Source organism: Leiobunum rupestre, chromosome 6 (genome assembly GCF_980474605.1).
Source record: "Leiobunum rupestre chromosome 6, qqLeiRupe1.1.hap1, whole genome shotgun sequence".
NCBI lineage: Eukaryota > Metazoa > Arthropoda > Arachnida > Opiliones > Sclerosomatidae > Leiobunum > Leiobunum rupestre.
In genome coordinates, this window is record NC_143389.1 from 40,561,069 (window position 1) to 40,576,955 (window position 15,887).

Here is a 15,887-nt window from a genome sequence, read left to right on the forward strand (position 1 = left end):
ACTCGAGTTAAAAAGCTAATATTCGACCCGCAATATTTTAAAATATTACTACACGAGAAACACATTTATGCCCCCTTTTGCAACATGCGATAAATAAAAAAATAATCTTATATTTTAACGAGCTTACGTACGTACTAGCATGCTATTAATTATTATCGAGTGTTTTTTCTGCCACAATATCGAAAGCTCGCGATCCACGGCTTTGCACAGAGATATAAAGCGAAAACAAAAACACAAAAGTTTTGTACGTAAAATGTTCCTTTACCTTTGACTTCTCAAAGAGCCATATTAAGTCAAAATTTGGCTATAAATAGTACAGAACGTATCAATAAAACGTTAAGGTTTCTTCGCAAACGGGTCCAATTATGGGCAATTATCGAAATGAATCATCGACGATTTGTTGTCGACAGTGTTCTAAGGGTCAAACTTCCTGGTTATCTGTCTCTTAACACTTTCAAAATAGAATTCCGATTCTACCCTAAACCAAAAGCGATAGCCCCGCGGTATTTGGAGGGCAGAGTTAAGAGCTTTTAAGCTATCAAATGTCTCGAAATTATTCCAGCAAACAGTTATTTTTGAGTATATGTACAAATGTTATCTCCCCCAAAACATGAACCTCGTTTTTAACTGACAAAAAATGATAAAAAACTTGGAAAATTGCGAAATCGTGTCACCCCTTTTGCGTATTAAGTTTAGAGTACATATTCAACGATAACAACACTAAGCCTTTGTCATTTTTTTTCTCGCCGTTACTATCAGAATTTAGCCATTTAAAGAAACTTCATAAATCGAAGATAATATTAGAAAAAATATCGTTAAAGTTATAAAATAAATTCAGGAAGCCTACCAATTTTACGATTGGACGCGAAAAGTTAGGGAACTTGACACAAAACCCTAGAAAAGGTTCAAAAACTGACACACGAAACTGAAAAACGAGGAAAATGGTACGTTTATCTCGAAAAGCCCTCCAAAATCGTCCTTTTGGGCGACAACTTCGCGATATTTGGCGCAAATGTTTTACAAAACATTTGGGGGAAAAAAGAAACTCGGAAGCCGTAGCCAAGGCTTACGCGCGAGAACGGCGAAGTAGAGTTTTTCGAGATAGAGTTAACCGCGGGTCAATCGTTTTTACTCGTCGATTTCTTACCGTCAAGAGTCTCCATTTCTCGTAGAAAAACACTCGGAAGACCTTATCCTAGGATATCGTTTCCGTTCGCGAGAATCTACAGTTTTAAACTCGACAATTTCGCCGCTTCACAAACTTCGAGATAGCCACTAGGAAAATGTACGGAAACTGTTGTTGAAGAGCGGAATTATCGTACAACGAGCGTGCACTACGGGCAAATTTCGGGCCCCTGTGGCTACGACCGTCTGCCGCGCACTTATTGCAACAGCGCCCTCACGATCCCCTCCCCGTTCGCTTTCAGTACGCGGTAGATATCGGCGCCAGCTCTCGACCCCCGTCTCCAGCGACCCTCCCCCTTCATTCGATAGAATTCCCCCATTTTGTCTCCCTCCGAAAAACGAGACGCATGCGCGACGCGAATTTGGAAAGAGACGGGTGGGGAGCGAAATATGGGGAAATAAAAACGGGAACGGCCAAAAGCTCTCTTCCCTATCGACAAAAGGGAAAAGGCAACCCTGCCTATAAGGGGGGGGGGGAGAAATAGGGAGAGTAAACCCTGGGATGCGAGGAGAGGGAGACATTTTTTAGGGATGATGGGGAAAAATAAAGACGGGAGGGAGGCCTAGAAAGGAGGGGTAAAACGGATAATGGTATTTAGGCTGCAGCCAAATATTAATATAGTTTTTGGGTCTCATTTTTACCGAATTAACACCTATTCGGCGATAATAAATTTCTTCGTAATTTCATTTAAAAAAAAAAACGCTTATTTCGTGATATTGAAGAGGGGAAAACCGTACACAAAAGTAACTTTATCCGCTTTATCTGCCAAATGTGAGGTTGCATTTTTCGTTGCTGTTGTAATAAAAGGGGAAACACTTAAATTTTTTCCGCTACACGAAGCCGGTCGTTCCACTCGTAGACGGAGCTTCTATTATTCTTCCGAAATTTTTTGGTCTTATTTTTCTGGTCGTTTTTACGCCCGCTTCTTCTCTCGCTTTGAAATATTTATTATCCCCGAAGGAATCTTCCATTCCAAACAGAAAAGGGTGAACGTAAATTTTTATTTCTACGTCGTAGGATTTAAATTTTCAAAGAAAAAAACCAGACATTTAAAAAACAATCGTCTGAGATCGTTAAAAAGATAACCTATTTTGAGGAAACGCTACGTTGAGGTAGTTGTCATTTTTAGACTCCCTTATCGCGATAACGGTAAAAAGAGAAAGGCTCTCAATACTGCCTATCAAGAAAATAACAAGGACGTGAATTCGTCAAATTTGCTTCTTTAAAAAAAACGCAATAAAACGCGCTAGATTTTGCGAATGACTGCGGTAAAGTGGTGCTTTTATTATGAAAGCCACTTTCATATTCGGATATTTCCCCAAATGTTTTGTTTACCCACACGGATGGGTCAACTAAGGGGTGTACGTGACATCCGTGTCGTACTCGGTATCGCGAGAAAAGCCCCAAAAAGCCCACACATTAGACTATCGAGTATAAAAGATTTTGGGGCTTTGGTGGGAAGAGAAAAATATCGAACCCATCTTCTCGTAAAACTTTCATTAATATCAATTTAGAACAAGAACGGTAAAAATTCACAAACTAGCTCAATGCGTAAACTATACTCAAAACGAGTAGAGAGAGGCAAATTTGTTTACCTTTAGGTTGATTCCTTGTTCCATAACTTGGCAAAGGCTTAAGAATCTCGCTTGTCAAAATCGAGGTAAAAACACTCGTTAATGGCGTTAGTAACGTCAATGAACTATCAAATTTGGTACAAACGTACACGAACAGTTTACTAGTTACATTGCCACTTGACTAAAATAGAATTATAATCAGGAGATTTCCACGAAAAGGGAAAAAACTACTTTTATCGGCCGTCAAAATACATCCTGCCAGTCGAATTCCGCAGTTTAGAAAGGAGAGAAAGAGCAGACGACGCGAATATAAAAATCAAAGCCCCCTCGAGGAGGAAACGGGCGATTCCATTACTGGATAAATGCTCTAGACAAACGGGGGTGTTTGCGTAATCAGAAAAGCAGGAAGAGATAAGGCCCCTCGCGTTTATTATCGCTATTGCCGCTAATATTCTTTGGTAAATCCGTAAAACCAGTTAATAATTAAAGAAAACATCGACAAATAATGACGAAAATATTAATTCGTGAAAATATAGCTTTGCCGCCGAAAAATGTATACGAGAGACGGCTAAATTACCCTACAGGCATACCTCCCATTTGGAAAATAAACTGTCCCTTCGTGTTTTTAAACCCCTTGAAAAGCGGCTTTCCCGTGGCAGCTTTAAGTGCAAGGCAAACAGCGCACTTTACTAGAAAACTATTAACATATTATCTCATAACGGTTACGAAACGGCGGTGCAGGAATTACCGTTTTTAATAAACGCTACCAGAAAATCGATATACTTCGTATATATTAATTGACCGTTTTTGCACGCCAAAAGCAACGCTCTAATTATATGACGGATAATTAACGATCAAAAAGGCGCCGTTAAGAAGTTACCACCTACTGGGAAAGTTACGCTTTTTATGATTATTGCTAAATTAATTCTTAATCTTGCAATATTTATCAAAGCGAGAAAAAATATACATTAAAGTGCCTTGACGTTATAACGAAAAACATTGTCGTCTGGTAACACTGAATTATAAAGAGGTCAAGTTGTCCCTCATAGTGCAAAATGCTTTACCATAAGCGTCGCGTTAGTTCTTATAAGATTAGGGAGAGCCCGCCCGCAATCTCCGCGGCCTTGCAACGGTGGGAACCTCGATGGAAACAGACCGAGTGTCTAGCTACGAGAAGTCTGTTTGCGGGAAGTTGGATCATAGCTATAAGTAAATACTTTTGAAGAGCGAAGGATATGATCTTGGTAAGGTCAGAACATCCCGACCTAAAGAGGGAAGCGTATAAACCATGAGAAATTAGACCAATACTCAGTGGGTAGTTGTAAGACCATCTCTTCCTACTATGGACCAATTATTGCACGTCTTACGAAAATACCATAGCGTGTCTGTCTATAATCTATATAAAAAAATAGCACTTAAAGGGGAACGGTCAAGCTTTAAACAGTTAGATAGCCCTATAGCCCATTAAAAACTAAAATTTGTGGCGAAAACCGCATCAAAAAATATTGAGTGGTTAATTTTTAATAAAATAAAGAAATTTCGGGAAATCGAAAAGCGCGCGTCCGCCGCGACACCTGGTGAGAAGTCGGTGAGACAGAAAAACAATGTAAACGCGCGCGCTGCTGTAGACGCAAAAAATATGTTTCGCACGCGCGGCGCGTTCCAGTTATACGAGACTTAAGCCTAAATTGCGCGATTTTAAAAGTTAGGATAGTTTGCAAATCGCTCATACGGGGTTAGGGCGCTGGCGGCAGCCCCTAAGATGGCGGCGATAATTCAAACCAAACACCTGGCGTTATTTTTCGTTTCAATTTTTTTGCCAAAAGCTATTTTTTCAAGACAAAGAAAGGTACGTGTTAGTATATTGAACGTCTTGTTGATCTTTTGATACGGAAATAAGGTAATTTTTGGAAAAGCTTGGCCGTTCCCCTTTAAAATGTCAAAATTAAATAGCAGTAGAAAATAAATTGGAGGCGCATTTGGCTTGAGTATTACATAAATATCTTTGTATCCGTTGTACCGGTGGTACAATTGCGACTTAAGTTAAAAGTTGAGTAGAGAGATTTATAGCGTAAGTTTATTGCATACAGCTAACACTTGGCTTATAAACCGAGAAACCCCTAAAAGTGTAAAGGCTAAACGAATCACGTGGGTAAAGGCCTAGTTGTTTCACTTTGTGATGGGAGATAGAGGTAGTTAAAACTGCTTGTTTTCGGAAATATTTTGGAAGCAATTAAGTTTCCACAAGAGTCAACGGATTCCTGGTTTCCAGGTAGTTAGGTAATCTAATTTTCAACATACAGCAGCCTTCAAGCTTATATTCCGAGTTCAGTGTGGAATCCGCGCTTTGAAGTAGATTATGTAGATAAGGCATATTCAGACGTTGTACGGGCCGGCTATAGTGCGTCCAAGATTATCTTCCCTCTTAGATCCGTTTCTCGAGACCAAAGACTTACTAGTCTTAACTGCCATACTCTAGTCGATAGCTTCTTGACGTTTTCAATATGTAAAAAATTCTGTACGCCTTTTCGAGTAACCCGTGCTATTTTCAAGATAATTGGATTTACGAATTTTGAACGTTTATCATACGTCAATTTGGATCTTTTTTGTTGTAATGAGTGTTTACGCTGCTGCCGATTGGGATTTCCGGGTCATGGTGATCTCCAACTAGAACCATCCTTTCGTTTTTAGTTATCTGTTCTATTTATTCAAAAAGGATAGAAGACTGTATTTTTCTCGAGGAACATCGGCCTAAAATACCCTTTTAAAATGTTCAATGTGACTGTTGACTTTTGAAACCGAAATAAATAAGCACCCAACTCAAAAACACAATTGCGTGTTTCGTATAAAATCGTGAAATCTCAAGACGTTGATAAAAGCATTTTAATAGTTTTACAATTTTCCGGAATCTAGTGAATTTAAAGCTAAAAACTGCTACCATTAGCACGCAAATTTAACTTTGTTACTGTAACTATGTATAAAATTTCAAACCATTTCAGTCCAAAAGTACCTAATTTTGCGCCTAAAATATGAAGTTAATTGGGTAAGTGACGGCCGTGTAATAGGATCACGTCCTAGCAGTATATATAAATAAAATTCAACTTAACAAAAGCGTCGTTTTAATTTAGGGAAACCCCTGTTTAAAAATTATCTCTTAGTTAGGTCAATTTCCAATAAAATCATAGTGGCGGAAAAACTATCTTCGAAGCATCTTTTTTCATGTTAACACTAAAACTACAAAGGTAACGATTGTCCCACGCCTATTTTTAAACGTTCAACGTATAATTATATCTACATGTCGTCCTCAAATCGAGAATTTTGATAATAAGCCTTGGGAGACTTATACAAATATTTATATAATAGCGTCTGGGATTAATAATAGCATTTTAAATTATCCATCTTGGGAATTCTTTTTTTCCCCGAATCGTGATCGGAGATGAGACGAAGAGGGGCCTCACGTTACCCTCTATTCAGTCGTGTTCTTTTTCTCGCGATTTTGGAAGGGGGCTGTTAGTCTTTTTGTTATGAAAAAAAAATAATAAATGATAAACGAAAATCGAGGATGCATTTCATATATTTTATAAAACGGGGAAGTGTAAGCTGTGTAACTTCTGACCAAAAAAATGAGGTTGATAGGTCTCTTAACGTTTGCATTTTGTCTATGCACACCTCTCATTTCCTAGATTAATGACGTCGTTTCGAAATTATGTTTTCACCTTTAAAACGGATACGTTAATGACTGAGAAATACAGCACTTTTTCCTTAAAAAGCCGTTTCAATTCTTACAGATGTACTATCATTAAAAACGCGTTGATTTGCATTACGTTCTATAGAGCATTGAAAATACATAAAGAAACTAAGTAAAACGGAAATGGTCCATAAAGTCGCGTCTCAATGGTAACCTGATTATTCAACCAAAGGCTAAGGCTGATGTCACTGATCGTTCCACTAAATTATAGCTTATTCAACAACAAAGGTCATAACGTACTTCAGAGTCGAAGTTAGGCGCGTAAACCGTACCCGCTTAGTCGCGATCGAAACGAGTCTAGGTGGCGATGACCTACAAAGTGTCCTAATGTTTGCTTCGTGAAATAACTATAAACAGTTTAACAATATATTAAAACGCTAATATTACCCTTTTATAAATTCGGATTCATCCAAAAACTTCATTCCCTTCAAACTTAATCCTAAATTACTTTCGCTTCTAATACCCGACCTCTCACGGTTTATCTACGGAAGAGGGCGTAACGATAGATTTCGGTGGCGAATAACTTTTTCCGGTACTGTCAGGTTAGCCACGGATTTGAGGCCTAAGGATTTTGATTTTCCGACAAGAGTGACGGCAATTAAGGTTATAATTAGAGCTTCTACATTATTGATCGAAATATTGGTGTCGAAACCTCTATTACCTTTAACGCGAAACAAAAATGTCCCACAGTGGCGCCAGCTAGCGTGTACTTTATCTTTAAAATAGTCGTTTTAAGCTGGCAGCGTCAAATGGACTCGGTAAGTAGCAGGGAAGGCCCCCCCAAACTGCATCAAACCAAGGAAAACCAAAAACTTGTTTTACTCTCGCGTATAATTTCCCACATCATCGTCTTTATAATGAAACTGATCAAATAAAACGATTTTTGGCTAAACGAAAACAGGCTTTAATTAAATATATCCAGAAGAAATGTTTAAAGACTTTCACCTTTAACGATCCGTACCACGTGTTGCTTCTTAATCAACCTTTATTTTAGTGTTTTAAAAACTATATATTTTGTCAGTTTGGGGCAAGGAACTTGGAAAGTTTTCAACGCTGTAGGCATGGCGCCTGCTTCGAACAGTTTGGCCTACTGTTTCTACATCCAATGCTTAATTGTCCGATTAAATACGCGCGGTAATGTGTTTAATAATGTCTTAAAATTGCTAGAACACCTGGCACCTTCTGTTACCTTTGTTTTCCAGCTATTAAACAAAATACATTCTCTCATTATTTTATAAAGATCTCGGGTATTAGAATTATTCTTATATGCAAAATTTCCGCAGATGTAAATCCTAATTGTACTCATTGAGTTGGGAATAATACTATCTAGAGCCCCAGTTCAAATTTTCCCCATAGGCTTTAACACAGCATTAGTGAAGATAGGAACGAAAATCATGGGAGGGTTATCAACTACGACAAAAGCCACCTATGAGCGAAAAATGCAACTATTTAAATGAAAAATTCTTCGATGGCCCCTGCCGCCACCTATTAGCGACTTTGTGAACTATTATAATTTTAACTTTTGAATTGAAGAGGGAAAGCGACGCGATTTTAAGAAAAATTTTGAAAACGCGTTTTTTTAAATTAAAGTCATGTATATCTGAAAACTCTTTATTCACACAATAAAGGTTTCTTTTGTGAGTTATTTACTATTTTGTAATAGATTTTGAGTGAAATTTTAAGCATTATGGGTAGGAGTAGCACTAATATTCCAAAAAAATAGAATACATTTTTATTCTAAATTATTGAAAATTACAATAAGGTTTCCGGGTAAAGTGAATCCTTTGTTGCAAAAATGGCTCAAAGCCATTGGAAGATCAGACTGGGTTCCAAACGCAACAGATGCAGTTTGCGGTGATCATTTTACAGAGGAAGACTTCAGGAAAAACACCACTTTTAAAATGCTTACAAACACCGCAACACCTTCACTTTTTTTAAATACCAATTTTAGAGCTGGCATGGTACTATTTAAGAAGAAAATAAATTATTAGACCATTACTTAGATAACTTTTTACAGAAAACGAACAGTAGAAAGTGGGGTGGCGGAGTGGTTAGCACTTTCGCCTCGCAGCGAGAGTAATCGGGTTCGATCCCAGCTTGTAGCACTTGGTGAAAATCCGTAACAACTCTTTCTGCGTAACGTTTGTAAGTTCTCTCCCCACTGGTTAAAGGGTTTTCCCCCGATATCTTCGGTTTCCCAATCCCATATAAACTTGATGAGGTTAACGGTAATAGTTAGTGTATATTATTTATATTCATTATTATTTATTTGTATTCATTTTTTACATACTTTATTTTGTTTTAGTGCAATTTAATCTTTTAAAATACTCTAAATTATTTCAAAATTAAATATGATTTACCAAGAAACTTCGTTGTTTTGTTTTAGCTTTGAATTATAATAGTTCACAAAGTCGCTCATAGGTGGCTTTTGTCGTAGTTGATAACCCTCCCATGATTTTCGTTCCTATCTTCACTAATGCTGTGTTAAAGCCTATGGGGAAAATTTGAACTGGGGCTCTAGATAGTATTATTCCCAACTCAATGATTGTACTATGACTAAGTTTCTTTCTATCATTTTGAATCATTATGTTTTAATTTCGTGGGTTTTTTATAATGGGATTAAAATATGCGAAATTCACGGTAGATGGGAAATCTAACTAATAGCGGTTAATGGATTTTAATCTTTATTTTCAATGGTTTCTTGTTTTGCAAATGAATCCTTCACTCCAGGGCCGTCTTAAGGCATGGGCTAAATGGGCTACAACCCAGGGCCCCCAGCCAGTTTTGGGGCCCCGGATAGGCCAGCCATACAGCCTCTACTCTAGGGATAAGGGTTTAGTTGGTTAAATATTATTTATGCTCATTTAATACTACGTATCTTTTAGTTACGTCTGAAGTAATTTTGACTCATCGCCATATCGCGTATCATACAGTACCAACAATTTCTAAAACCTAACAGCGAGTCAATGTCAGTAAAAATCTTATTTTCAGTAGGCCTATGTTATACTTTTGAAATAAAAGGTTTTGGTTTGATTATTGTGTAGTTGAATTTAGACAACATACATACAAAGGCTGACCGTTGGGGATCGCAAAGGTCTTAAGAAATAATTTAGCCCAGGGCCCCAAAACAGGCCCGTAGCCAGGATTTTTCAGTTGAGGGGGCCCAGCAAATTACTAAGGAGGCACGTTCCGTGCCTTACAGAGAGTTTGTGGCGTCCGGTTCAAAATGTGTATATATCGCCCTAATATACGTCATAACTAAAGTAAATTAGGAACAAATATTCCTAAATATTGAAATAGAAATGATTTAAACATGATAAATTTAGTGGATTTAGAAGCTTTTACATCGGCTTCTCCCAATCTTTTCCGATATTAATTGGGGCACAACGATATTGTAAGGGGGCACAGAAACATTTTGAGGGGGCACGATGGGGCACTCACAGATATTTTTTGAGGGGGCACAAATTATTTTTGAGGGGGCTCAGGCCCCCTCGCTGGCTACGAGCCTGCCCCAAAAGGACTTAAGACGGGCCTGCTTCACTCCTTTATTAAAAGGAACTAGGGGTAGGTCATTCTAATAATCAAGATTAAAAATTTAGTGATGATTTAATCATTTTTAAGCAGCGGGATAACTTCAAAGAGAGAACACCAACAGAATAATGTGGCTTCAAATGACAGAATAACGCCACTTTACGCTCGAAAAGGTTTCAGTGTTTACCCCTTTTTGGTCAGCCCGCATTCTCCAGCTGATATCAAGGACACATTGAAATCTTTTTAAAGCACGACTTATTACTTTTTCTCCATAATATAAATTAATATTCTGCAGCCGGGTCGGTCAACAATTTATAACTCCATATATGTCTATAGAGAATCCTTTGTTTAGCTAATCAAAATGTTCTGAAGAGCAGGCAGGGGTGACCCTGAGGGGGAAGAGACGCGTTTATTTTCCAAACAACAGAAGTGAGCGGTAAAGATAATTAACTGATTATACTTTGGCCAAGTTTTATTTTTGTTGGGCCGCCAGAGAAACCACCCGTAAAGCCACATACCCCACCGAGGGTAAACATTTCGGTTGGCGCATCCTTTCTCTCTTCATCGAAGCTGTTTCTCTTCCGCCGAATTGACGCTGCCAACCCTTTCGTTTTAGCAAACGTACCGCGAAAGTACTTAGGACATGGCATTCACGAGATATCGCGAAAAACCCAAGCTTCCGTGCCAAAAGAATTTATCCATCTCGCTCGCTATAAAACTCCCAAATCACCCAAGGCCCACCGCGATAGCGTAGAATTCCAAGCAATACACCATCAGAGCGCCCTAAAGAACGTTACATTAATGGGATTTAGATATACAGCTCTTTCTCCTTGATGATGCGAATATGTTAATCCTTGATGCTACAAACCCGCACTCCACCTCATTCCCCGACCCCAGACGAATTAAACGCTTGTCTAACACCCGCCACCATTCCGATAAAAAAATAATAAACCAATGCCTAGAGTTTTCAACACTTCGTCTGAAGTTCCAGATGAACTAGTCCCGCCAACGCGTTTATTTTACACAAAATTATTCTTGTCGTCTGCTACCGGTCTAAGGAATTACTCGATATATCGCTAAGTTTACTACCTAAATTGTTATGGAATTAGGTGAATTAAGCCTAGGCTGGCAACAATCAACACACGCGCGCTGATCAGCGTTGCCAGATCTTGAAATAATAGTATCAAGGTCAGAAAATTATCGAATTAAGTAAAAATATCTTACCAAGAATGTATTTATTTATACCGAGGGAGAATGTCTATGTCGAGACGGTTTTTAGCCTTTCTCTCAATCCACCCGTTGGTCCCCCCAGTACGCTCCTCCACTTAAAATAAAACGAATAGTCCCGGTATTTCATTGGCTGCTTAAAATTTACGTCACCTAACGCGATGGAAATCAAACGCCGGTGACGTTTTGTCTTTCCCCCCGCGCGAGACGGGGGAAAGGCGTTAAACATACCCGGCGATTGTCACAACATAATCATTCTTCCTAAATATAAATAAATACATTCTTGATCTTACGCATGGAAAATTGCAATTTTTTTCGGAATATAGGCATTACGAAGTTATAGATAATAAGGCGAAACAAAAACTTTAATAATACTTGAATCAAGTTGGGTTTATTTAAAATCATAATGGTTACAATTTTAACTGGTTTTACGATAAATTAAAAAACTTATCGTACGTTTAGACCGAATTATCGAATATAGAGTACTAGGATTTAATTATCGTAGTGCCTAAAAATTGGTTCTAAATTATCGACGTGTACGATAATAATTGTACGCCTGGCAACGCTGCAACTGATTCGGTGCTTCCGAATATAAGAAGCTAGCGATATTCTCCGTTGGAGATTATTCTGGTTTATTGGCATTCGAGAGAATTGAATGGATTAGTTTTTGCGTGTTTTCGCGTCTTTCTCGGCATGACGCCTCTCATCTAGTTCGAAAGCGGTTTGTTTTGCTTTTCTCCCGAACATCGATCCAGCAAGCCCTGAATGGTGTTGCTCGCCGATTACGGAATTCATCATTTTCGATGCGCGCGATTACTTCGCGCGGGTTTATTCCGGTATAAATACGGAAAACGAATTAGGTATTCCCTTCCGTCCAACGTCGAACGTTTTCCAATCGCTGTACATCAGTTTTGGGCTGTTTGTTTTATAAAGCTTTTTATGGTTCTGCTAAAGTTATACGAACCCATTTATGGCGAATGCATTTAAATAAGTCGAGGGTTACATTATTCGAGAGGGGATAGCATATTTTTCAGTCTACGAATTTCAATAAATTCGAGAAAGAAAAAAAACGCAGTTTAAGAAATGGCACCACCCACACCTTTAAGGGCTATGATCTTGATACTTTGTAACAGGGTATTGGATCTTACGTCAATAAAGTCTAGTGTCATTCCCCTTTCGTCAAATTTCAGCTTGTCTTCGAACCATAGACGAGATCAAAAAATAAGGCCGGAAAAATCCCCGCGTATGATTGGCTAGATCGGCTATCACGCAAGTTTTTCGGACGCCTGCGCGGCCCTTTAATCAAATTTTGTCAGACAATGTAATAACAAAAACCAAAGTTCAAAAACATTTTAAAGCCTCATAATATACAACAGAATGTCGTAAGCTCTTTTACCATAATAGGTAACTAATTTGGGGAACTTTGTTGAATTCGGAGGTGACGACTTGTTTCTGTCTTTTTTAAAACCCCAAATCAGTCGCTTTCGAAGCTGTTCGGGGGAGGCGAGGGGGGCTAAATGCCGTTTATTCCGGCTTAAACTAAAATGACCAAAAAATACCGCTTCCAAACAAAATAAAAATTGCAAGTTTTAACGTTAGTTTTGCCGAAATATTCTTGCCGCGGAAATTTTACGGATGGAGTATTTACTGGCGGCATTAAATAAACTAAGTTTGGTGACATTTGGAAAAAAAATTAACCCGGTAATTTGGCACTAAGAGTCTAGGACCCTAAAACTGAACCGAAACGGGACTTAACCTAGCTAGTAATTTATTTATCATCTATAGTTTCGATACTAAAATTTATTTAAACCAAACGCGGGATATTCGTAAAACGACACCAAACAAAAATGCCAAAACACGACACCACTACCTACAAGTATACGGAAATAAATATAAAAAAAACTAACCTTATATTGGTAATCCAAGATTAGTCGTTTCTATTTCGGGAACGCAAGCCACTTCGCTCGCTCGAGATTCGTGGTTGGAGATAAGGGTTAAAATTCAAGAAAAACGTACGTCTTTTTGGCTAACTTTCAGCCACAGTTCGATATCTGATCTCGGTGCATAGGTCGTAAAACAAACAAAAAAAAAGACGCGCACCACTTCCACCAGTTTTAATAATAATCGTAAATTTCAACAAGGGTTGCCTTTCTAAATTTAGAAATCCTCCTCTCGTTAGATAAAAAAGCAGCAACCGACGAACACAGTGGAAAAATTCGAAATGAACTTTCTTTTACGCCACCCAGCGAAGATAGAATTATTTTTAGGGGTAGAAATTGAGAACAAAAATAAAGAAGAAGCCAAATGGTCATCTTGGGGGGGGGGGGGGGGGGGGGAATGGTAGGTATAGATAGTAGAAATTTAGCCATTTATGGGTTTCAACGGTGCCAACTTAACGAGGTAGCGCGACGAATAGGGAAATAGCACCGAGAATGGAAGGCTTTCACGGTTGGCAATAAAATGGGCAGGGTTGGAGTGTGGCACCACTTCCAAATGGCTCGATTATCCGAGGAGTAAGCGAAGAAGCCTCGTCTTTTATTCGCTAGCGACGAGGAACTCTTTCGCCTGCTGGGACACTTTTGGTCTTTTTGCGTAAATTTAGGGGGGCACCGAGGGAAGATGCACCTGGTTTTAGACTGTACGAAAGCCTTCAATCTGCTGTTGCGCCCCTCCTTTCTATCTCAAACAAAGCGTGCCCAAAGAGAATCCAACCTGTACCTGCGCAAGTGGTTTCACACCGGGTTATTTTTAGAATGGGGTAATATATACCAAATCCCAAAATTCTTACAGGGAAACCAACGTTTAGATGTTCGATTTTAAGGCGACAACTCAAGATTTTTGGCGGGAGCGAAATAAATACTGATTTATTAGCTAACACTATTTTTAAGCGATATTTGATGTAAAACCTACAAATAAACGTTCCAAGAAAAAGTAAACAATAATTTTGTGGTTTTAAGATAATTTAAAATTAACCTCCCTTACCCAATGTGTATTGTTCTATAGACCCTAGGTATCAATAACGTAACCACCAAATAAGCATATAAATAATTTTCCTAAGGTTTTGTAAAAGTAAACAAGCTTAGAAAATCGCATTGCTAATTCTATCAGAGTCCATATACGATTTCAAGGTCAAGATATTGCCTCGGTTCACGAGTACCTTTCAACATCAATAGTTTATAAACAAAGTCCGGCTTCTCTCGTCACCAGATACGCGAAACAGAAGAGTCTCTTTATCATCAAAATAGCGTACGTGCGTGTGACAGGGGTGGGAAATCAAGGAAAGTGACATTTCATAAATCGAGAGACGCGACTTTTTACACGTCTCATCTCATCTCCCACCATTTTGTTTTATGTAAATTACATTCTATTAGTCACATCGTATTAGAAGGGAGTAATGACAGACGATAAAGGAATTTTTTTCCCTGAAAGTTATTTGCATATTTTTGTTTCAATGTCAGTTTAATTCGCGTCCCGTCAGAGAATAATGGTTGCCCGGTTAACCGGTTTCGTAATCATTTTGAAATGTCTTCAGTCATGCATCGCGAGGTACGAACTCGTACCCTAATCTAACCATGGTCAAGCGAAGACAAGGATGACTAGTCTGGGCTAGACCACAATAGCATGGGTCTAAGTCGATAATTCAATTTAGCGGTCGAAAAAGCCGCCGCCCAGCGCAAGGGTGGTAAATTTTCGGTGGCGTAAATGTCCGCCATTTTCCGTATCGATAAACAGCGCTGCCAGGCAAAAGTTTATCAGCCGACAGTGATTCCACCTCGGTTGCTACATTTAGATTAGTCTGAACCCATGGGCTAGTCACTCCGCGTAATCAATTAATTAATGAGATTATTCGCGTTATCGGTATACAGGCCATCTGACAGTTTAGCACCTCGGTCTGAACCGAAAATGGCGGTCTATTCGCGACCAAAAACTATCCCAACGCCCCCTATGGTTCACCATTGAAACCTAGTTAGGTAGTGGCTAAAGCAGACGCTATTAGTTTTTCCTCATCGTTATTCCTAAATTTGAATTTATACTTGCACTTTAATATAATTTATCAATTGTTTGTTTATATTTTGATAAGTTTATCATAAGTGTATAATATTATTACATAAGTGTGAAACTTCCTATTCTTCATATGCAAAAGTTTTACTGTGAGCTATTCACAAGACAGACTGCCGTACGGGCTTCGTCGCCGTTTTGCGTCCGCTTGCTAACGCGTCACACGTAGCCTTTGACAGCGCCTCGCTAGGGGGAGATTTTCTTCTGGTGATGACATCACTCTGTTACTAGCTCTCAGTAAAATATTCCCCAAAGTGACAAACTTATGGTTTATTTAAGAAAAAACATTCTTGTTACTTTTTCATTTGTCTGTAGCAGACACTACCTCGGAGAAGCTAGCGCCGTTACGCCACCTAGACCCGTTTCGGTCGCAAATAGTTTCTAGCCAAATGTAGATAATCTTTTATTCGTTTATGCTACGACACAAAATATACTGGCCAGTATAGCTATCCCGTATATTTCCCCGAACTTAAATTGGATGAACCGGAATTATGTACTATGTCCGTCTTGTTTTTCCGCTATCGGTATTCAACGGCTTTAACATTCGGTAAAAAGTCTGACG

General features: G+C 38.7%; 1 protein-coding gene across 11 annotated transcripts in view; it reads right to left on the minus strand.

Annotated features, from left to right (window-relative positions):
• The window catches only part of LOC149940936 (uncharacterized), a 70,786-nt gene extending 57,460 nt beyond the window's left edge, over positions 1–13,326 (minus strand). For 4 of the 11 annotated variants that reach the window (XM_090177232.1, XM_090177237.1, XM_090177233.1 and 1 more), the window contains exons 1-2: positions 1,148–1,423; positions 266–304 (exon numbers count right to left, since the gene is read on the minus strand). The gene's annotated coding sequence lies outside the window, so the exon portion shown is untranslated. Of the gene's footprint in view, positions 1–265; positions 305–847; positions 865–1,147; positions 1,424–2,781; positions 3,042–13,173 lie in introns of those variants that run through there. The other 7 variants (XM_090177235.1, XM_090177234.1, XM_090177238.1 and 4 more) reach the window with 5 other exon arrangements.
• Positions 13,327–15,887: the final 2,561 nt, after the last annotated feature.